Genomic DNA, 22,659 nt, shown 5'->3' with positions numbered 1-22,659 from the left:
AGAGAGATGACCTGACTTACCAGTGGTCATGTAGCTGGTGAAGGTCAGAGAATCGAACTCAGGTCTTTCTGACTCTCAAGTTCAGGGCTTGACTCTCAAGCCATAACCATGTACTAAGCCATCCTGCCTTCTTATCCACAGTCATCTGAGACTGGCTGGGTGCCCAGAGAAGCCTGGGCTCATGCCTCTGATCTCCTGCCCACCTGCACACACCCTGGTTTGGGACTGTGTGGTTCCAGGTGAGGGCTATCCTTCTGGGAGTCAGGTTCCTGTGTATCTTGGTTTGAAGATATCTTGCTTCTAAGGAAGTTTTTTCCTCTTGTGCTGAAGATGAAAGACTCTGGGGCCCCCCAAGACTCCTTTGATGATATTCCCTCCACAGCCAAAGGGAATAATTGATTACCAAGTGGGACAAGTGCCCCAGAAGACAACCTGAGGCAGTGTGTTATGCAGTACAAAGAACAGTGGGTCTGAATTCAGGCCCAGCAGGGGAGGTGGCATAGTTTGGTGGAATGACTACTGGATTTGGAGTTTAAGGATCTGAGTTCAAATCCCACTTCTGCTTCTTTCTGACTTGGGGCAAGTTACTTAGTTTCTTATGCTTCAGATACCTACCAGTTGCGTGACCCTGGGCATGTCATTTAAAAAAAGCTGTCTGCTTCATTTTCCTCTTTTGTAAAATGGACTTACTAATAGCACCTACCTCCCAGGGTTTGTTGTAAGGATGCCTCAGTTTCCTCATCTGTAAAATGAGCTGGGGAAAAAAAATGGCCACCCACTCCAAGTATCTTTGCCAAGAAAACCCCAAAAGGGGTCATGGAGAGTAGTTCATGACTGAAATGACTCGACAACAATCATCTGTAAATTATCTTTTCACTTCACAGGGTTGTTGTGAGAAAAGTAATCATAAAGGGCTTATATCAATGTGAACTGTCATTATTATTAATAATATCACAACTGCCTCATACACTGGATGCCTCCTAAGTCACCTGGACTTGCCTGAGGTAGCATGTTCAGATTTCCTTCTTTCTTTTCTGCATTTAAAAAATGTTTCATTGCTGTGCTTCCCATGACTGTTGCCCCCCCTACCAGAAGAACCCCCTGCATTAAAACAAGTATAATCAAACAAAACAAATCAACATATGGTCAGGTCTCGAGTTCGGTTGTTTGTCAGTGTCATGAACGTTATTGAGGTCGTCTTGTTAACTGTTCTCCTGGTCCATCAGCATGGAGCATGGTGGATAGACCGCTGGTGACCTGGAGTAAAAAAGATGTGGGTCCAAATCATGCTCCTAGCACAAGCTCTTCAGCTCAGGTCGAAGTCACTTAACCTGTCTCAGCCTCAGTTTCCCCATTTAAAAAAAGAGGAGGGGTTGACCCCAGTGACCTCCAAGGTCCCTTTCAACTCTTTAAGTTTTCTCAAGTGTTTTCTTAAATTCTTAATATTCAGCATTTATATCATGGTGTAACAATCCATTTGTTTACCATTATTTGCTTAGAAATTCCCTAGTCAATGGATGGTACAATAAAAAATGCTACTATAAATATTTTTGTACCTAAAGGTCCTCTCCCTCTTTGATGGTTGGTTTTTCACAGATAAGTTTGCCTCTACCCTAATCAGTGACAGAATTTTAAACTAGGAATTGGCAAATTTCTTGAGGGCAGGGGCTGTTTTTATTTTTTTCTCTTTGTATCCCCAGTGCCAGATGTGGTGCTTGGGACATGGTAAATAGCCTCTGAATCACTGGACTGTTGTTCAGTTATTTCAGCTGTGTCCAACTCTTCTTGACCCCATTTGGGGTTTTCTTGGCAGAGCTACTGGAGTGGCTAGCCATTTCCTTTTCCAGCTCATTTTACAGATGAGGAAACTGAGGCAAACAGGGTTCCCTCCCTCCCCCCCAGCTAAGTAAGTATCTGAGGCTCGATTTGAACTCAGGAAGATGAGTCTTCCTGACTCCCAGCTCAGTGCTATATTCACTGTGCCACCTAACTGCCCAGTCATTAGATTAAGTAGTAGTAATGTGTAGCCTTAACCGTATAGCTTTTTGTCTGAAAAGAACCTTAGAGATCATCTTGTTCAGTACCCTAATATAAAATCAGAGAAGACAAGGAAACTTGAAATCCAGAATGGTTAAATGAATGACTTCCCTAAGGCATGGCTAAGATTTGAACCAGATTCTTTGACTCCAAATTCAGTGATTTCTTCACTGTGCCAAATGCATTGGATTGAAAACTGAGAAGGGGAAATGTGGATAGGAAAAAATATAATGTGTCTGATTCCAAGTAAATACATTGTGATGGATCTTTTCCTATATCAGACAAAGAAAATACTAAGCCTGCATGAGTGGTTCTCATGTTCCTCAGGAAGTGCGTTGGGATCCAGGTGGAATCCAAGTGTATGGGACAAGGGAGGTGATTTATCATTCTGCTCTACCTTGTCCAGCTCAGACCTCATCTGCAGGTTTGTAATTAAATTTAGGTGCCAAATTTTAGGAAACTAGAAAGCGTCCAGAAGCAGAAAGAGACAGCACACAGTGTTCATGTTTTGAGCAGAACTGAAATTTAATGGAGACCCCTTCTCTCACAGTGGAACCAGAGGCAGTTGTCATGGGCTGGATGCCTAGTGGCTGGTATACTCACTGTTGTATCACTTGAATGAGTCTTCCCCCAAAGTGCTATTAATGCTGCTGAAGAAGCATTCATTAAGTGCCTACTAGATACTAGAAACTACTAGATGCTAGACACTGTTTAAATCTGGGGCTATAAGGACAAAAGTGAAACCATCCCTTCTCTCCCGGAGAGAAAACTTGATTCTATATTTGATTAGGGTGGATGGGGGTTAGGGGAGGTAAGGCAGACAGGATACAACATATACACTGATCATTGTCATTTCCAAGAGTTTGGGGAGGGGTAAAACTACCAGCTGAGAAAGACCTCCTGTAATGGTGACCTTGAGAGAAGGTAGGGATTCTAAGTTTGAGGTAAAGAAGACGTACATTCCAGGAAGAGGGGTTGGGGTGGGAGGGGTTGGCCCTGGACAAAGGCAGGGAGGTGGTAGATAAAACGTTGTGTAGGATCAGTGAGTAGTCCAGTTGGGTAGAACATAGCATGTGAGGAATATGTGGAAGTAAGTTTGGGAAAGTATTCTGGAGCCAGATTTCAAAGGACTTTAAATCCCAGACACGTTTATATTTATTTTATCCTAGGGGAAGTAGAGAGCCACAGTAGATTCTGGACTAGGAGAGTGACATGATTAATGCTTTAAAAATATCAATTTGGCAGCATGCATTTATTTCTATTTTCTGAGAATTTGGTGATTTAAAATAAGTTACTTTCCTCTTGGAAATCAAGTCCCCTCAACACAGAAGACTTAAGTTTCTTCTCTCGACTTTCTTTCCTCCGCATTTGGGTTCCATGGTTAATGAGAGGGCCATTGGATTCATCATTCTTTCTCCTTGAATAATTGTCTCCTTCTGGGAAACATCAGCCATTTGCCTTTGTGTTTCCTCCTCTTCTCTTGGCGTCTCTCAATGGAACTGTTTATGCCTTTGCCTAGTTTCTCTTGGTGATCCCCTTTGCAGAAGGGACTTTCCTGGGATCACACAGGGAGTTCATAGGAGAGCCAAGACTCAAGCCAAAGTCCTTTGTTCCAGTCCAGGTTTGTTTCTCTCACACACTATGTTTCTCAACTGGAAAGCATTGTGGTTGGCCAGTCCTAAGGAAACTGGTTATTCTTTGGCAATTCATTTGTGCCTGGTTGGATTGTTGTTGTTTTTCCTCAGATTGAGTTAAGTTCTCTATTTTTGTTTTATTTGTTTGGGTCTTTTATATTTTTGTAGATATTTATCCACTTCCTTTGAATCCTCAGTTTAGTTTGCATGTGATTGTACATCTCCTTATTTCCTCTGTTATTATGTATTTGTCTTTATTTTCTTGTTTTGTTCATTGATTTTCCTTTTTTCTTGATAAGTTTAGCTAATGGTCTATTGATTTTGTTAAGTCTTTTTTTAAAAAATAGGTTTTAGTTTGGTGAATCATTTTAGGGTCTTTTATTTTAAAGTTCCTTCCTACTCTAATTTTTAAGATCCCTTCTTTTGTCTTCATTTTAGGGTTGCTGATTTGTTTCTTCCCTGATCTTTCATTTGCCTGCTCAGTTCATCCATCCTTTTCTGTTTAGTTAATAAAAATTTTTTTTAAAGATGTGCATTGTCCTCTGAGGACTGATTTAACTGCATCCCTGGTTTGGTTACATCAACGTGATTATTTCTATGATCTGTTCTTTGATCCCTGTATTACTCGGAATGTTACTATTTAGTATTCATTAAGATTAGGGAAAGGGGTTGTTTCTTTAGTTTATTTTCCCTCCCCTCTACAATCTTAGATTTGATGTCAAGGGGTGGTGGAGGGGAGGGACCCTCGAAACCTTGAACTTCTCCCTGAGAAAAATAGACTTGATTCCTCTGGCACCAGTGCCCCTCCCCGGTTTGTCCATCCCATCCTATTTGGTGAGCTCAGTCAGAGTGCTAGCTGGGCACTGTGTCGCTTCTGGGTTAGAGCACTGCACAGACTGTTTTCTTCTGAATTCTGTCACATAGAACTTGTGTCTCATGAGGAAGCCATAGACTAGGGTTAGTCCTGAATGGGACCTGGAAGATTTCTTACTCTAATCCCCTCATTTTATAGATGAGGACACCAAGATCCAGGGACAAGTAACTTCAGGTGTATGCTGGTCCTAGTTCCTACCAAAGATCCAATTGTTAAATTTTCAACATGAGCATTTACTCCTTGGTAATCAGCAAAGGCTAAAAATCAGGGCTTGATTTACTGTTTTGCTGATTGTGTAGACTTAAGAATATGAGGGAGGAACTTCTACTAATGCAGATTAAAATTAAAAGTGTGTTGTGAGGAACTCTCCCCCCACCCCCACCCTTTATCTGGAAAGTCTGTTGTTAAATATTTAACTTGCATGTGGTCCCACACATAGCAAGAACCACAGTCAGACTTTGAATCCAGTTCCTCTGACTCCAATTCCAGGGTTCTTTCTACTATACCGCACTGGTTTGAGTTTTTTTTGTTTTGTTTTGTATTTCTGTTTTTTGTTTTAGTTCTTCCATAAGTTGATCTGTAGCGTTGAAATAGTTCCCTTTTAACTCCATATTAGGGATATATAGTACTTGTGCTATGTCCTTGATAGTTTTCTATCTAAGGAAGGCTTTTTTTTGTTAAGCTTAAAATCTGAGAGATCATGTGGTCCAACCCTTTCATTTTACAGATGAGGAAACTGAGGCCTACAAAGTTAAGTACTTGGTCAAGATGATAAGTGACTGAGGTGGAATTTGGCCTCCTTTAGCACAGTGCTTGGCACATAGTAGGTTGCTTGATAGGTTCTTATGGAATTGAATAAAAAATCAAGACAAAATTTCTCTCTTCCTAACTCCCACCTGTCTCTCCTGGTTCTGCCCTCCATAGCCAAGCAGAACAAGTATGATTCCTACTTCAAGGCTACCATCTTGGTTTCCCCAAGTCCTCTCATCTTCAGTTTAGACTTAGAACCAGAAGACTTGACTCTAAGTTCCAGCGCTGCCATTTTTTTTAGATCTGTGACTTTTACCATTTTTTTGAGCCTCAGTTTCCTCCCATGTGAAATAGGGGCTGCATCTGGAGAATGATGTTTGGTTCTGTCTCCAATTTTTTAGGAAGGATAGTAATAAACTGCAGGGTATCCAATGATAAGGGAGGGACCTGGAGACTGCTCGAAAAAGGGTCAGTGGAAGGTACTAGTGCTATTTAGCCTACAGATTAGAGGGCTCAGGGCAGATGTGACAGCTGTCTTTGAGGATTTGAGAGCCTGTCTTGTGGAAGAGGGATCAGTCTTTCTCTGCTGAGACCTTGGGGGAAGCAGAACTGGGAACTTTGGGTGAAGGGTGCAGAGACAGATTTCTGTTAAAGATTAAGAATAAGTTTCTGAAAGCTCAGAGATGTCCAAAGGTGGCCTGGGTCACCTGGGAACATAGTAGTGGGCTTCCTATCTTAGGGAAGGGGTCTCCAGGTAGAATCTGGATGGCCATTTGTATTTGGGATACTGTCCTAGGTATGAGATAGTCCCAGGTGTCCTTGAGGTTTCTTTCAACCAGGATTCTGGGGTAAAGCTTGTACTTGTTTTTCCTCAATAAATATGAATCCTCATAAATTGATTAATTAATCCTTATTAAATGTGAGAATATTTTCAGTCTTGTCTGACTCTTCATGACCTCATTTGGCATTTCCTTGGCAAAGACACTGGAGTAGTTTGCCATTTCCTTCTCTAGCTCATGAGGAAACTGAGGCAAACAGGGCTAAGTGACTTGTGCAGGATCCCACAGTTAGTAAGTGTTTGAGGCTGAATTGAACTCAGGACTTTCTGACTCCAGGTCTGGTACTCTATCCACTGCACGACTCAATAAGGGGTCTTTAATTTGGTATCTAAAAACTTTTTTTTTTTAAATCTACTTGGGTAACTGCCTCAAAATAGAGGCAAGTTTGGTGGCTCAGTGCATAGAGCCCTGGGCATATAGTCAGGAAGACCTGAGTTCATATCCTGCCTCAAATGCTGCTAGTTGTGTGGCCTTGGAGAAATCATGTAACCTCAGTTTGCTCAGCTTCTTCATCTGCACAATGGGCATAATGATATCATGCACATTCCAGGGTTGTTGTTGGGGTCAAATGAGGTTTGTAAAAGACTTGGAAAACCTTGAAGTATTATATAAACGCTAGCTGTAAAAAGAATTGTCCTTATTGTGGTCAGCACTATTATCATATGATTGGTTTTCTTTGCAATCCTGTGGATTTTACTTTGCTCCTTCAAAATCATTATTCTGAGAAGGAGTCCATAGGTTCCTCCAGACTGCCCAAGGGTTAGTCCAGGATCCACACACACAAAAAGGTTAAGACTTCCTGGTGTAGATGCTTCCATCCTGAGTGATAGTGAGGTGGGGCAGGGGGGATGAAACCTCTCCAGCTCCACAATGAATGAATGTATCTCTTGTGCAATGAATGGTGTTTTCTCTTGGAGAAGAAAACAGAATTGTTATTTTTTTGAAGAAAGAAACCAGTCATTGAAGGGGAAAAGCGATTATATCCTTCTGTCATCCACTGGGTGATTTCACCCTTAACAGGAAGCCCAAGTTGGCTCTTGGGCTCAGTCCTGTTTACCCAGGCATTAAAGTGAATCGCTCCAAGGAGACAAGAGCCTGCCAGACACTTGGTGTAAATGCAGTTTTCTTAGTGTTTTCCTCTTTGACAGGGATAAGTGTGGGTCATGTGGGGAGAGTGAGGTCTCATGGAGCTGCTGTCTTGACCTACAAGTGTCCAAATACCAGTGTTAGACCTGCTGGAGGTTAATCTTTGAATTGACTTGATTTTTCTTTGTCATTATTCTAAGTGTAGGTTTTTGTGTGCCTGTCAGAACTCCAGGAATTAAGGTTCTTTGCTGATATAGAAGGGTCACCCCAGGCCTACCATCAGCGTTGGCAGAACGTGGTTGATTCATTGATTTAATTCTTCAAGCATTGAGCATAATGTGCTGTGTATAGCACCCTGTTCTCAGCCCTTTGGGGAAAACAGATGGCTAAGAAGAGGCCATCCTCTGCCCTTGAGGATCTTACAGTCTGTTAAGCGGCAAGAGATGGGGACACAAATAAACAAAATTCAAGACAACATATGGGAGGTGTTGTCTGAGTGATACAAAGAAAATGCCTAGTACGAAGAGGAGGGGAAGATCGAAGGATTGACCATTGTAGAGCTAGGTGGGAGAGACCTTTTACTTTTCAGATGAGAAAACTGAGGCCCACAGAGGTTAAGTGACTTGCCTTCAAGGACAGCAGAGAGCTGCAATTTGACCTTGGATCCCCTGTGACTGCAGTTCTGCCCTCTGAGCCCTGGGGCAGAGTGTGAGAGAAAGCTTTAGGGAGGAGAGGGCATCTGTGTGGAGCCTCCAAGGATTCCACCCTGCAGAGATGGGGGAAAGGATGTCCTGGGAGAGTGAACCACAGAGTTTTCCTTTTCTGTGGAATCCTCTATCCTTACAAACAGAAGGGCTTGGAGCTAAATGCAATTCTCTTCAAGGAATAAAAATGAGTCCCGCATAAAGATGCCTAGTCTGAGTGGGAGAGACCCATCATTAACTGCAAGGTTGGAGAGCTTGTGTAATACTGTGGGCACAGGACTTTACAATTTATGAAAACTTCCATTTTCACACAAAGAGCAGCCTTCTTTCCTCTCCCTTCTACCCCTAGCTGGTTAGGTCTTCAACTCTTAGAATTTACCTTTTTTTATTTTTGCTTCACTTTAAAAAATACTTTATTTTTTCTTTTGTGGTACACTTTTTATATTTTGTTCTGTTTTGATGCTTGCTCTATGGATTTCTTTTGTTTTTATATCCCATTCACTTCTGAATATAACCCATTCTTATCACGTTACCTACATCCCTTAGTACAAAGAATGCAAAAGAAGAAATGCAATTAGGCAGAACCAATGAAGGGGCAACTAGGTGGCATGGTGGGCAGAGCACCAGGCCTGGAGTTAGGAAGACTTTTCTTCCTGCGTTCGAATCTGACCTGAGACACTATCTGTGTGACCCTGGGCAAGTCATTTAACTCTGTTTGCCTCAGTTTCCTTGAATGTAAAATGAGCTGGTGAAGGAAATGGCAAACCACTCCAGTATCTCTGCCAAGAAAACCCCAAATGGGATTCCCAAGGAGTAGAATAAGACTGAAAAGCGACTGAACAGTGACAAAGAACCAATGACCATGTTGACCATTTGGGGCAGTACATGCCGTATTTCACACCTATAGTCCTCCACCTATGCAAAGAGAGGTAAAATTTCTTAACTCTTCTCCAGGGACAAGCTTGGTCATTATAATTAATTACATAGTGTTCAGTTTAATTTTGTTATTCTTTCTTTATACTGTTGTAGTCAAAGTATATGAGGTTGCTTATTTCACTCTGAGCGGTACTTTCGATGCAATTCTTTGTGGAGTAGAAAACACTAGATTTGGAGTGAGGGGAACCTGGGTTCCAATCTCAAATTTGCCAACATATAGTCTAACCTTGGACAAGTTCCTTTAACATCTCTGGGTCTCACTTTCCTCATTTGTAAAATGAAGAACCTGGACTAGATCATTGTTAAAGGTTCATCTAGCTCTAAACCTACCACCTCTTATTCTAATTTGACATTTAAGTGCCTACCCTGCGCCAGGCCTGGGATCTAATACATTATTAAGGAGGCAGGGCACAGTTTATTTATCATGATCATTTTTAGGTCTGGCCCTGTGATTTCATTGGTGTAAGGAATTCCCAGGGTTGGAAATTCCCTCCAAAGAGGCAGATCCCTAATCTTTAGAGAATTGCTGGCATTGTCCTACCTCTAAGGCTGGCCCTCTCTCTGTTATACCCCTGTTCCACTTAGAGATAAGGAAACTGAGGCTCCATTTGTGATTCGGCCAAAGTCACATAGCTAACAAGTGGAGGAAGAGAGAGGACTCACTTCTGTATTTATTTTTCTAACTCCAAAGTCTTGTGTTTTCTCTACTGTGCTTTCTCTTAGGAGGGATCATACCAGGGAGTTTGAATTTGTTATGGTTAGATAGTAAGGAGTCATTCTATGATCTTGAGTACTGGAAGGAAAGGCATGAAAAGTGCGGTGTCCTGTTCAAGTGCCCTAGTAATAGAGTGGGTGGAATTGGAGTTTGTCCCGGGAAGAGGTATTTCTAGGACTGTCCTAAGGAGACATTGTGGATAGAGTATGTTGAACCTGAAGTTGGGAAGACTGTTTAAATCCTGCTTATGTAACAATAAATAGGTTCCTTAACCTCTTTAAGCCTCAGTCTTCTCACCTGTAGAATGGGGAACATATACAGGGTGACCTAAAAGTCATAGTGCAGTATTAAGTTTTTAAAGTGTGTGTATAATAATTTGTAATATTATATATAATAATAAATGGATTTTATGTAATGCTTTAGTATGAGCAAAATGCTACATGAAGGTGATTTATTATTATCAGAAGCATAATCATTATCATTATCCAGAAGCTGCTGCTTGAGAACATTCATTCATTCATTCAATAGAAATCTATCGAGCACATGTACCACGTAAGAAGAGACTTAGGGGAACCTGAAAGAGGTCTTTAAGTATTTGAAAGACTACTGTGGGGAACAGAGAATTGGCTTATTTTGCTTGGCCTCAGAGAGCAGAATTAGGACAGTGCAGGACAGAGTGGGGAGGGGGGAGATGGAGGGGTAGAGATTTCAGGGAGACAGATGCTTCTGATCACTTAGGGCTGCCCCTAAAATACAGTGGGTAGGGAGTTCTTTTCTCCTTGGAGAGGTTTGAATAGAGAATGAATGTCCATCCATGGTGAATTTCATAGAGAAGATTTCTGTTTAGTCTAGGGACTGATGACCTCCTAAGTCCATTACAGCCCTAAGAGTCTGACTCCGTGTCTTCAAGATTGATTCCTAAGCCTCTTCAGTCTCTGGGCCCCCAGCCCTTGTAGGGTCTGCTTGGGCCATGTTGACATCTGGCTTTCCCTCCCTGTTTTTTTTCCGTCCCTTTCAATACCTAAGTATATACAGCTTTACCCACAGGTCTTTGATCCTAAGAGAAGTTCTTTCTCCCTTTTAATTAAATATTTAAGACAGCGGCTTGTATCTCATTTCACACGATCTGCATTACAGCACTTTGTAAATGAGCCCTCTAAGTAGAGATCATAATAACTCACATTTGTATCATGCTTTACAGTTTACTTAGCTCTTTACTTGAAGAAACCCTACGAGGTGTGCTGTCAGTGTAGCATGCAAGGATCATGAGCCCAATTTTACAGATAAGGAAGCACCTTCCAAGAGTTTAAGTGGTTTGTGCCCACTGAGCCAAGACTAAGAAATATGGGAGTGGAGATTGACACACGGACTTCCTGTCTCCCAGTCCAACAGACAGCCACAGTGCTTTTCCAGAAGTCAAGGGAATTGACTGTTTGCTACGTGTGTGACCTGGGCTTGACTTTCTCCATCTGTAAAATGAGGATAGTCTTCCTGAGAAGATTGTAGTGATTAAATTTGATGACAGATGTCTCTGTGTGCGGGGAAGAGGGTGACATGCTTCCTAACACGTTCTTGTCCACAAAAACCTTCTGGGTACCAAACCACACCCCTTTGCACCTTTAAATTACAGCTCAAGCTTGAGATGGTGGCAGGTTATCCCGGTGTCCTAGCTCTGGGGTCAAAGGAACGTCTGGATTCTTCCTGCCTGTGGGACCTTGTTTCCTCATCTTTCAAATGATGGGGTTCGATCAGATGACCTTGAAGTTCCCGTGGAACCTGAGCTCTCCCACTGGGGTCTAGGATCTTGTCTAGTAATCCTGTCAAAAAAGACAGTGAGAGGATCCTCAAGGGACCTGTTCCTGATGTACCCATGCTGGCTCCTAGTGATCACCTCTTCTCCTTTCTTGGTGCTCACAGGCGATTTCACTCCAAATCCTGGAACTGGAGGGGACATTTCAGTCAGTGTTTTGTGTGACTTAAATGCAGTCTTGTCCTTGAAGGAATAGACAAATATGAATCTTTTTTCCAGTACCTAAGGCAGCTGTAAATTTTTTGGACACTGTGTGTGTGCGTGTGCGTGTGTGTATGTGTGTGCGCACGCAGCTTCCTTCCCCTCACCCATATATCTCTCTAGTCAGTTGTTCCATGTATGCATATCTACACTGTAGTTGCCCTCCTTCCTCCAGACTGTAGTTACTATGGTTACCATCATCTCCCTCCTCCTGGTCAAAAATTGATGGAGGGAAAACATTCCAGTACATCGTGAGGAGTTCAGGGTGATATCTTTTGTTTTTACGTATCTTTACTTTCAAATATATTTCTGTCTCTTCCTCTTCTCAAGAGAGCAGCCAGCCCTTAAAACAAAGAATTAAAAAAAAAAAAGTATTTTAGAAAAACTAACCAATAGAAAGTATATGCAATATTCCACACCCACAGTTCCTCATTTCTGTAAAGAAGGGAAGGAAATACATTTTTTTAACTTTTCTCCAGGACCAAGCTTCTTGGTTGTTCTCATTAAACAATATTCAATTTTTAAAATTTACAGTGTTGTAGTCACTGTATCTTAGCTTTTCCTGGTTCTATTTCCTTCACTCTTTATCAGTTCTTATAGGTCCTCCTATGCCCCTCAGAATTCTTCATATTCATCCTAAAAGAATACTTTTTCAAAAAATTAAAATCGCAGATTCACAGAGTATAAGAACTGGAATGGATGTTGGAGACCAAATCCCCAAATTTCTCAAAACAGAGAAAACTAATGCCCAGAGAAGGGAAGGCACTTAGTTGAAATGTGTCCACAAGTAAGTGCTACGGTTGGGATTAGCATCCATGTCTCCATTTCCAGCCATTCTACTAGAGAGAGTTCTTGTCTTCTTTTCTTCCCAATTTCATCTATAAATAGGAATGTACTCTGCTGGACTGGGTATCAGGGGAAACAGAGATAAGAGGTCTCTTTTCCCCTCTTGTATTGACAATGCAACAGAATAGTCCTTCTGTTGCAGGTTACAACTCAGGGCAAGTTAGAACCTGTGTACAAATGAGGGCTGGGCGGGAATTTGACTTCCCACACTGGAACCTTTCCTCACTACTCATTTGCTATTCTAAGGAGTTTGTGAAACAAGGGGACCTTTATCTCAGCTTCTTAAACTTCTAGGGAGTATCCAAGTAAAATTCCCTATTGAACAGATAAAAAACTCCAATAATTCCAAAGCTGAAAATACATCTGAGGTCAGATTTCGTGGTCCTATTTCCCCACCCACCTTCCTCCCCATAAGCTTCCTTTAGTCCTAATGTGGTCTGAAGTGATTCTCTGGTTTCAATCTTTGAAGGGTGGAGAAATGGGCATCCAACTGAATCTACCACCTGAGTTCAAATCTTACCACTGTCACTTAACTACCCACATGACCTTAATCAATCCACTTTAACCCTCTGCTGCAAAATGAGAAAGTTGCATTAGATGGCCCCTAATGTCCCTTCCGGTGCCTGGATCAGTGGTTCTGTAAATCTCAGTTCTCACTGGCCTTGCCTGGGCAGATACAGTGGGGAGCAGGGGCCCAGTCTGCTGTAGGGTTCTGCCAGGGACTGAACTGTCAGAATTCCCCTGGTGCCCTGATCCCCTTTCCTTAGATAAAAGTGAACCAGACAGCACCTCTTTAGACTTTGGGAGAGAGGAAAGACAATCAGAAAAAGCACAAACTGCTGAATTGTAAAAGACGAAAGAGCAGGGCAGGGGTGGGGTGGGTGGGTATATGAGCCGCTAAAGATGGCGCCTGCTGCCACCCTGAGGACACGTCTGGAAAATCATCGTTTCCCCATGGACAAAAGCATCTCCTGTGTCAGCTGAGCAGAGAGAACATTGACCAGTTTCTTTTTATGTCATAGATAAGAAAACGGAGACTCAGAGATAAGAAGGCTTTGTCCAAAGTCACACAGTCTGTCAGTGCAGAGACATGACTCTAACCTGTGCCCTTGAACTTCCAGCTCAGTGCCCTTTTTATAGCAGCAAGGGTCCTGTCTTCTCAGAGAGGCAGGCGAGGAAACTGACAGTGGAGTGAAATCAACAGCTCGCTCTCTCTCTCTCTCTCTCTCTCTCTCTCTCTCTCTCTCTCTCTCTCTCTCTCTCTCTCTCTCTCTCTCTCTCTCTCTCTTTAAAAAGATTAAATATATTGACTTAATGAAATTAGCCATACAATATTTTACATAAAAAACTTAATACGCTAAGTGTCTTTGCTGCAGTCTTGTTTTACCCAATTTGGGAATGAGTTCACAAGAATGAAATCGACAGATCTCCCTAGTTAACCTTCCTCATCCTTTAATAAGAGATTGCAAAAGTTGATGAGGTGGTGCACTGAATAGAGTGCTGGGCCAAGAGCCAGGAGTCCTCTTTCTGGGTGAAAACCCAGCCTGAGACACTTCCTAACTGAGTGATCCTGGGCAAGTCACTTAACCCTGTTTGCCTTAGTTTTCTCAAATGTAAAATGAGCTGGAGAAGGAAATGGCAAACCTCCAGTGTCTCTGCCAAGAAAACCCCAAATGGGGTTAGGAAGAGTCAGAGAGGACTGCACATACTTCCTAACTCCAACATGTGCCCAGTCACTGTGTCATAAACTCTCTTTTTCATTTCCCTTGAGGGAAAAATTTTTTTTGGTAATTGTTCCTCAGTCTAGTCTCATTGCAGGCCCTTTCAGTGTTGATGCTCACCCACATTGCAGCCTCATTAGAGTCTGTGTTAGAGGTCTTGTTGAATATATCCCCTGATAAGCCTAACTTAAAGCTTTATGTTAAAATCTCATTGCTTCCAGTAGTTGTCTTTCAAAGTTTAGGATTTTAGAGCTCAAAGGAACCTTAGTCATCATCAAGTTCAACGTCCTCTCATTTTACATTTATTAAACCCCTAAGAAATGACATGACTTACCTAGGGTCACTCAGGTGGTCTCTGTAAAGCCTGGGCTTAGGGTTTCTCATTTTAGGAAAATATTAATGGCATTTCATCCAAGTGTGATTGACCTTGGTGCTGAACATTTATGGTTTTGTGTTTATTATAGGTGCCATTTTGGGGGGTTAGAGCGAGGGCGTTGTGACATCTAAAGAGCCTCCTGTGACGTCCTCTCCTGAATACTGTCCTCAGACCTGTTTGGAAGGTTTCCAAATGGGGTAATTGTTTTCCACTGGGCTGAATTTTTGCTGTGGGAGTCCAGAGCCTTAAGGACAATAGCTTATAATGGAAACTACAATTCATTTTTTAAACTATTGCCTTGGGATCTCATGCTGGGAAACCAAATGAAATTGCTGATTACCACTGGTTGACGTGGCTCTGCCCCCTCCCAGAGTCTCCCTCCTGGCTCTCTCTCTCTCTCTGTCTTTCTCTCTGTTTCTCTCTCTCACTCTCTGTCTGTCTCTCTTCCTTAACCATGGTCACGTATGCTGTCAGGGCTGGACTGGCTATCTTGTGCCACTGAGTTCAGAATAACTGATTCATCTCCTTAGTCATGACAAACTCAAAGGAAGTTAAGGAGTTTGGAGAAGTTTGCTCATCTGTAAAGTGGGGATGACAATACCTGCCCCACCTGCTTAGAGAGTTTGGGTGAGATCATAGATATGGAAGCACTTTGAATAATTTAAAGTGACATTATAAAGGAAATTTTAATTGGTGTTTCAAGGTGTTGGATTAGATTGCCAAACAGAGAAAAACAGTTAAAAATTTCCTGTTATGTTATCATTATCACTATTTCCAGTTACCTTATGGTACATAGGTCATTCTTGAGATGAAATTGTTTGGGTGTGTAGAGCTAGTGTGATACAGCTACCTTTATGACCCTCCGCCCCCACCTCCCTTCTGACTGGTGAAAAATATGATCTGAGTTGAACTGAGGCCCTAGGTGAGAGGGATCCATCAAACTTTTGAGCTGGTAGGTACCTTAAGATGAAGCAGGTCATAATAATTACATTTCTATGGGACTTTAAGGTTTACAAAGAAACCAAAACACTTTTTAACCTCACTGGGCCTCAATTTACTCCTCTGCAAAATGACAGGGTTGGACCAGATTTCTTGTAAGATCTCCAATTTCAAACTTAGGATGCCCCAACCCCAACATCTACCCTGTGAGGCAGGGAGTGTAATGATTAGTGTCCCCATTTTACAGATGAGATCACTAGAAGTGGGAGAAGTTAAGTGAGTTACTCATGGCCATGGCTTGTTGTGAGTCTCCAGACTCTCCCCCCTGCTCCATGTTGCATGCCCAGATATCCGTGTCACCCGTCTGGTCCTTCTGTGTCTAGTGGGACAGTCAGTGACTAACCAAATGGCTATTCCCTGACCTGCCCCATACTGAACACAAAAGTGGAAGTGCTTGATCAGCGACAGCGTCTCCTCGTGATAGGGCTTTTCCCTGAGGAGTGGGACCCCTCGGCAGTCCCATCAGAGGCCAGCATTATGTAGCCCCAATGCAGAATGCGTGCCCCTGACAGTTCCAGCCAAATCCCACAGAGCGAGGATGTGTCCCCTGAGTCTAATTTAAGCCCCTTGGGAGCTGTACTGAACCCATCCTGCTAAACACACTGCCCTGGAGACCAATTTCCTAAGTGGTTGTTGGTGTCTGGCGGGGATGGATGGATGGATGGAAACCCTGCCCCAGGTCCTTCAGTGCCTTCCAGAAAGTGCTCACATCTGCCTGCTCTTTCATAGATAGTGTCTCTAGCATTTTTCAAGTGGCTGACTGTCCTGTACCTGCTGCAAATGTAGGGTTATTTCTGGGTCGTAATGAGTCATCAAAGGAGGACTCTAAAGAAAGAAAGAGATACTAGACCTTCAAAAAAAAATTTTTTTTTAAGTTTTATTAGTGCTTTTTTTTTTTTTACACCACCACCTGTCTCCCCCCTCAAATGGAACCCTCCCTTGTAATTAATAAGTACAGTCAAGCAAACTAAATCAGATTGGTGGAGTCCTTGAATGCCAGGCCAAGGGAGGATGGATTTTGTACTATAATTAAGAAGAAATTTCACTTAGTTTTTGTCTGGACATATATGGTTCAATAAGTATAGGGAGGAAACTGTATTAGGAAGGATGTTGGGGCCAGAAAATGTGCCTATAGAAAGTTGAGCAAAGGGGCACTGAGCTAGGTACATAGGATATTGGCCCTGGAGTCAGGAGGACCTGAGTTCAAATCCAGCTGTGACCCTGGGCAAGTAACTTAATCCCAGTTGTCTCAAGAAAAAAAAAAGAAAAGTTGAGTCAAGCTAGTTGGGGAAACAGTGGGATTTCCTACTTATCCCAGTATTGAACACAGACTGACCCAGGCTTACGTCTGTTCATTCACCTTCTCAGACTCTGATTTGAGTCTTTGTTCTATCTCTGCTTTGTCTTCAGATGTGTCTTTTCACCTCATGCCCCTCAATCTATATAACTCTCAGCTCCCAATTATGCTGGTTACATGGCTTGTCTGTGTCTCTTTACTTGTCTCTGAGTGGGAGTCTTCTCATTAAGTCGTCCTTTTCCTTGCATCTGGGTAAGGCTTCAACCTCCACTGTGAATCGTAACTTAGCTTAGCTTCCTCCCAGAGTAAGTCCCAGTCTGGCCTTGACCAAAGAACAAACAAGAAAATAAATATTCATGGGGAAACATGTTGGAGAGGACAGAGTGAGGGACTGAAGGGTCACGAGACTTAGGTTTGAGTTTTGTTTCAGCTGGATGGCATTAATTAAATCATTTCATCCTCCTTGGCCTCGCTTTTCCCATCTAGAGTAGGGGTAGCAGTAAAAACAATCCATAACGCCTAACAGTTTTTAAAATGGATGTTTCCCTACCAAATACTTATGGACTCTGAGCTAAATGGAATATGTGTGTGTGTGTGTGTGTGTGTGTGTGTGTGTGTGTGTGTGTGTGTGTGTTCATCCTTCGTTGCCGAAGAAGACCCTGCCATCAGAGAAATGATGACATGACTTGCACTTGACTTTGTTTTGAGTGAGGGAGGGCTGGGTGCGTCCAGCCTCACTTCTCCTCCAGAGCCATCTGAATCCAGTGACCAGATATTCATCAGGATGACTGGAGATGACCCAGGATGAGGCAATTGGGGTTAAGTGACTTGCCCAAGGTCACAGAGCTAGTGAGTGTCAAGTGTCTGAGGTGAGATTTGAACTCAGGTCCTCCTGATTCCTACACTGGTGCTCTATCCACTGCACCACCTAGCTGCCTCCTAGCTGGAACTTTGTTGCTGGTGTTGTCCTGTTGTTTTCAGTCATGTCTGACTCTTTGTAACCCCTTTTGGGGCTTTCTTGGCAAAGATACTAGGGTGGTTTGGCATTTCTTTCTCCAGCTCATTTCACAGACAAAAAGCTAAAGTGACCTGCCCAGGGTTGTATGGCTAGTAAGCGTCTGAGGTCAGATTTGAGCTCAAGAAGATGAGTCTTCCTGTGTCCAGGCCCAACACTCTATCCACTGCACCACCTAGCTGTTCCTACATGGACCCCTTTTCTGGGAACCCTGCTTCCTGTCCCTCTTTCACTCACCAGCCTAGTGAATATGCCACTAAGTATCTTTTGAGGCCAAACAATGGGCCCTTAAGCATCCATTTGAGAAAAATTATATGTATTAGAAAAAGGTGCCTATCTAAGCTGTAGACCTCCAAGATCTCTGTCATGGATCCTTTACTCAGAATTACGTTTCTAAATAGTTAGAAGTAAATGAAAGTGAAGATACCATTTTTCTCCCATCCGCATTCACAGACCTACCCCCCTCCCCAAATCTGAGGTCCTCGGATCCCAGGTTAAGAATCCTGCTCCATAGCAAGGAAAGGCTTCATTCTGACTTCAGTCACATAGTAAAGAGGAGGAACCTACAGCATTCTAAAGCTTAGCAAGTCTTTCACACACATTACCTCTTTTGATCCTCACAGTTCTTAAAAGAGAATCTTAAAAGATTCTCCCCACTTTCCCCAGAGAGGTGGACTTGCTCAGGGTCACACAGCATCTGAAACAGAATTCAAAGTCATCTTCCAGCCTCCATCAGCTCCTCCACATTGCCCTTAGTGGTAGGACCTGACCTAATTTTTCCATGAAGTCTTCTGATCTTTTTAAACTGATTGATTCTTAACTGGCTTAGAAAGGACTCTGATTCCAGGTACTATCCCTCTCTGCCCAAGATCTTCCCATCTAGCCATAATTGTCTAGGAAGGAGAGCTCCTTCTAATTCCAGATATGGTTGAGAGTTCTTGACATTCAGTCCTGAACTTACCTAGCCAACCCCAAGGTAGTGGTGGCAGGAGGTGAGGAGTGGATGCTAGAACTCACATCTCAACTGTACATTCACATTGGCCATGTGTAAATTCCCTGGGGATGCTTCTATTCACCAATGCATTTACATTTTTGTACAGCTATCACAATAAGGCAAACTAGGTGGCATGGTGCTAGATCTGGAGTCAGTAAGTCCTGAATTCAAATCTAGCCTCAGATAGTTCCTGGCTTCATGACCCTGGTCAAGTCACTTGCTCTGTTTGCCTCAGTTTCCCCATCTGCAAAATGGGAGTCATAATAGCACACACCTTCCAGAGTCCGGCCTTTCTCTCTCACGATGGCTAAATGAGATAATAAGTTTTCAAAATACAGAGACCCTGCAAAGAAAGTCAAAATCCCATGGGAGCAGGGTGTGGGCCGTCTCTTGCCTGTTGCCCTGTCTGCTCCTGGAGGTGTCCTGAGGATGGTTTTAGCGAACCTTCAGAAGATGAGCTTCCACCCTAATACTTTCATTCAGCTGTGCAAAGTGGTTATCTTTTTTCTACCTGGGCAGCATTCCGTGCAGTGATATTAGTAGCAGCAACAATAATAGCTAACGTTTAGATAGCGTGTTAAAGTTTGCAACGTTATGTACAAATATCATCTCATTCTTTCCTCACAGCCACCCTGGGAGGTGGATGCTATTATTATCCCCCTCATTTTACAGATGAGGAAACTGAGGCAGAGTGGCTTGCCCAGGGTCACGGAACTAGTGTCCGAGACCAGATTTGAACTCGTCCTCCTGATTCTAGATCTAGCACGGGGATGGGGAACCTTCTAGATCCTGAAGTGTGGCATTTTGACTGAATCCCAATTTTACAGAAGCAAGTTCTGTAAGTACTTTATTCACTGTGCCACCTAGCTGCCACCAAGAGAATTAAGTATAGAGGAATAACTAGAATTTGTATAGTGATTTAAGATTGACAAATTACATAGGTTAACTCATTTGATTCTCACAATAACCCTGAGAGATGAGTGCTGTTCTTTTACAGATAAGGAAAGAGGGAATGTGACTTTTCCAGGGTCATTCACCTAGTTAAATGTCTGAGGCAGGATTTGAACTCAAGTCTTCATGACTCTGAGTCACGGACTCCATAGACTGCCACTCCTAGCTATGGTGTGGCTTGTCTTGGAATGCTTTCCATCACAAATGATGAGAGAAGATTATTAAAAATAATGATTCTGACTGATTTTTTATGGCACCTGAAGTCCTACAAAGCGCTCACTCACAGTATCTCATTTGATCTGTACCACAAGGGGGTAGACATGATGACCTCTGAGGTGCCTTCAGACTTGGGTGTTCTGGGTTGCTGCCACACGAGGTGTGTCAGGAAGCTCACTGATCATAGAAGGGATGTGACCCCTCTGTGGTTGGTGGCAAACACCTCCCCAGAAAGGTGAAGATGTGGAAAAGCCACGATCCACTCAAGGGACAAGAAATATAGTCCCCTTGGGCCCTCTGCTTTACATGTAGTCTGAGGGGGTCATGGACAGAGAGAGGGGCCATATATATGCATTGAAATCATAATAGCAGAGCTTTTTGTGACTGCAAAGAGGGTAAACACAACAGGGGGTAGAGAGAGGGAGATATTTGGAAAATAAATGCAATGTAGCAGCAGAAAAGGACATGGATACCAATTCTAAGTTAGTTCACTTTGGCCAGATGGAGGGAGAGAGAGAAAACAGACAAGAAAAAAAAGAGAGAAGAGAGGGAAGGGGGAACAAGAGAGGAAGAAGAGAAAGGGAGGGAGGAGGAAAGGAGGGAGGAAGAAAAGAAAGAAGGCAGGAAGGAAATAAACAGCTATTAATGTTCCTCTATTAACCTGAGGCAGCGAGGTAACACAGTGATAACGCTGGCCTGGGAATCTGGAAGACCTGATCAAATTTGGCCTCAGACACTTGACACTTACTAGCTGTGTGACCCTGGGCAAGTCACTTACCCCCCAGTTGCCTCACCCCCCCCCCAAAAACAAAACCCTAAAACCCAAGTAAGACAAAATAATCCGTGAATGTACTAAGCCCTTTACAAACGTCCCATTTTATACAACAACCCTGGGAGGCAGATGCCGTAATTATCCCCATTTTACAGTTAAGGAAACTGAGGCAGACAGTGGTTAAGTGACTTGCCCAGATTCGCATAGCCAGTAAGTGTCTGAGGCTAGATTTGAACTCAGGTCTTCCTGACTCCAACATAGAAGGCACCGAGTGGAGTAACAGTAAGGCAGAAAAGTAGAATAACACTGTCCTGGGGTGGGGGGGCAGAGGGAAGGAATTTGAATGCCAGGGAGAGCAGATTATATCTTCCCTAGAGGCTGAAGTTTCTGGTTTGGCTTGTTCCAAGGCTCTTTGCAGGCAGCCAGTGTGCCCAGATGATGAGGATGCCCTTTGGCACTGTGGTCACTTGCATTACTCACAGAATGGGTTGAAGCTGGTGCTTCTACAGGTGTCTGTGTGAAAGTTGTGAATTTTTCTCCTTGAGCAAGGAGGACATCTCAGCAAGGGCACTGTGGCACATGCTGCTTCTGTTGCTGCTGCTGCCTGACATCTGTCACCACATTCCAGGCCTTGTGCGAGTTCCGTGAAGAGAGCTCAGGCCACACGTTGGTCGCTGGAGAGTCGGGTGGGAGTCCCTGTCTCATGCTGTTTGGGCTAGGAGCCTGTTTATCCAGCTCATCCTCTTTGCTTCCTTGAGAGAGAGAGAGGGAGAGCATTAAAATAAGGGGTTACTATTTAATAAAAAAAAGCCACTGGGGAGAGCCAGAAGAGGCAAAAATTCAGGTGCTTCCTGGACTAATCGCCTTCATTCTGGGATTTGGGAGATCTGAGGTAGGAAGTAACTGATTTGCTATAAAGTGAATTTAAATATGAGCATGATTCTGAGCTTGTCAGGTGGGTGTTTATCACTGTGGATGCCAGGATCCTTTTATCTGTCATTCTGGAAGACAAGTGTGCATTTTGTCATTACAGAAATTCTGCTGTGCAGCTTGCTTGGGGAATGGGATGTTCTATTTGAGCAAATGCTCTGAAAAGTTAAGAGTTAATGTATACAGTCTTCCTCTGAAGGCTCCCTCTGGTGATTCACAGTGGTGTGGAGGTAATCCTGGACTCTCAGCAGCTGGGGCGAGGAGGGCACCAGCTCCAGAAGGTTCTACCAGCCTGGAAAAACTTTGGCGTGTGGGCCCAAAGACAGGCTATGCTTCTGTTGGCCAAGAATCAGCGTAACTAAGATTAGACCGACTTAGTTACCAAGAGATGAATTTTTTGGGTAATAGCAATCAGTCAAGGCATTCATTAGGTACCTGCTGTGTGTCTGACACTGTGCTGGGCTCTGAGGATACAAAGACTGATGTGAACCAGTCTCTGCTCTCCAGCAGCTTCCCCTCTCTCCAGGTAACAACATGTACATGTGTGGGTATGTGCAAAGCAAACCCATGAGTGATTTGGAGAAAGGGGAAGATCAGGAAATGCTTCTTGGAGGAGGTGCAGTTTCCAAAGCTCACCTACTAAGGTGTGGCGGGTCTGCCATCTTTGCCTTTTCAGAAGAACTGAAAAGAAATAAAATACATTTAAAACCAAACTGAATTTAGTCTGCCTTCGATGATGGCGGTAGCTGATGCTCAGATATGACTTTCAGGTTCACAAAGCTCTTTGCCTATGTTAAATTCTCATATGATCCCACATACATTTGTCGGGTAGAGATTACAGGCACTATTAGCCCTATTTTACCAAAGAGAAAAAGAAAACTGAGGTTCAGTGAGTTTGTGTCTTTTTCACTGTTGCACACACACACACACACACACACACACACTCACACACACAC

At 43.1% G+C, this 22,659-nt stretch overlaps 1 protein-coding gene across 4 annotated transcripts in view; it reads left to right on the top strand.

Annotated features, from left to right (window-relative positions):
• The window catches only part of PLEKHA7 (pleckstrin homology domain containing A7), a 256,560-nt gene that overhangs the window by 68,857 nt on the left and 165,044 nt on the right, over positions 1-22,659 (top strand). Inside the window, exon 1 of one of the 4 annotated variants that reach the window (XM_072619565.1) lies at positions 21,207-21,665. The exons of the other annotated variants lie outside the window; for them this stretch is intronic. The gene's annotated coding sequence lies outside the window, so the exon portion shown is untranslated. Of the gene's footprint in view, positions 1-21,206; positions 21,666-22,659 lie in introns of those variants that run through there. 4 annotated transcript variants of the gene reach the window in all.

This window comes from Notamacropus eugenii, chromosome 6 (assembly GCF_028372415.1).
Source record: "Notamacropus eugenii isolate mMacEug1 chromosome 6, mMacEug1.pri_v2, whole genome shotgun sequence".
Taxonomy (NCBI): domain Eukaryota; kingdom Metazoa; phylum Chordata; class Mammalia; order Diprotodontia; family Macropodidae; genus Notamacropus; species Notamacropus eugenii.
Note: the sequence above shows the minus strand (reverse complement) of the source record. Positions and strands in the feature narration are given on the sequence as shown.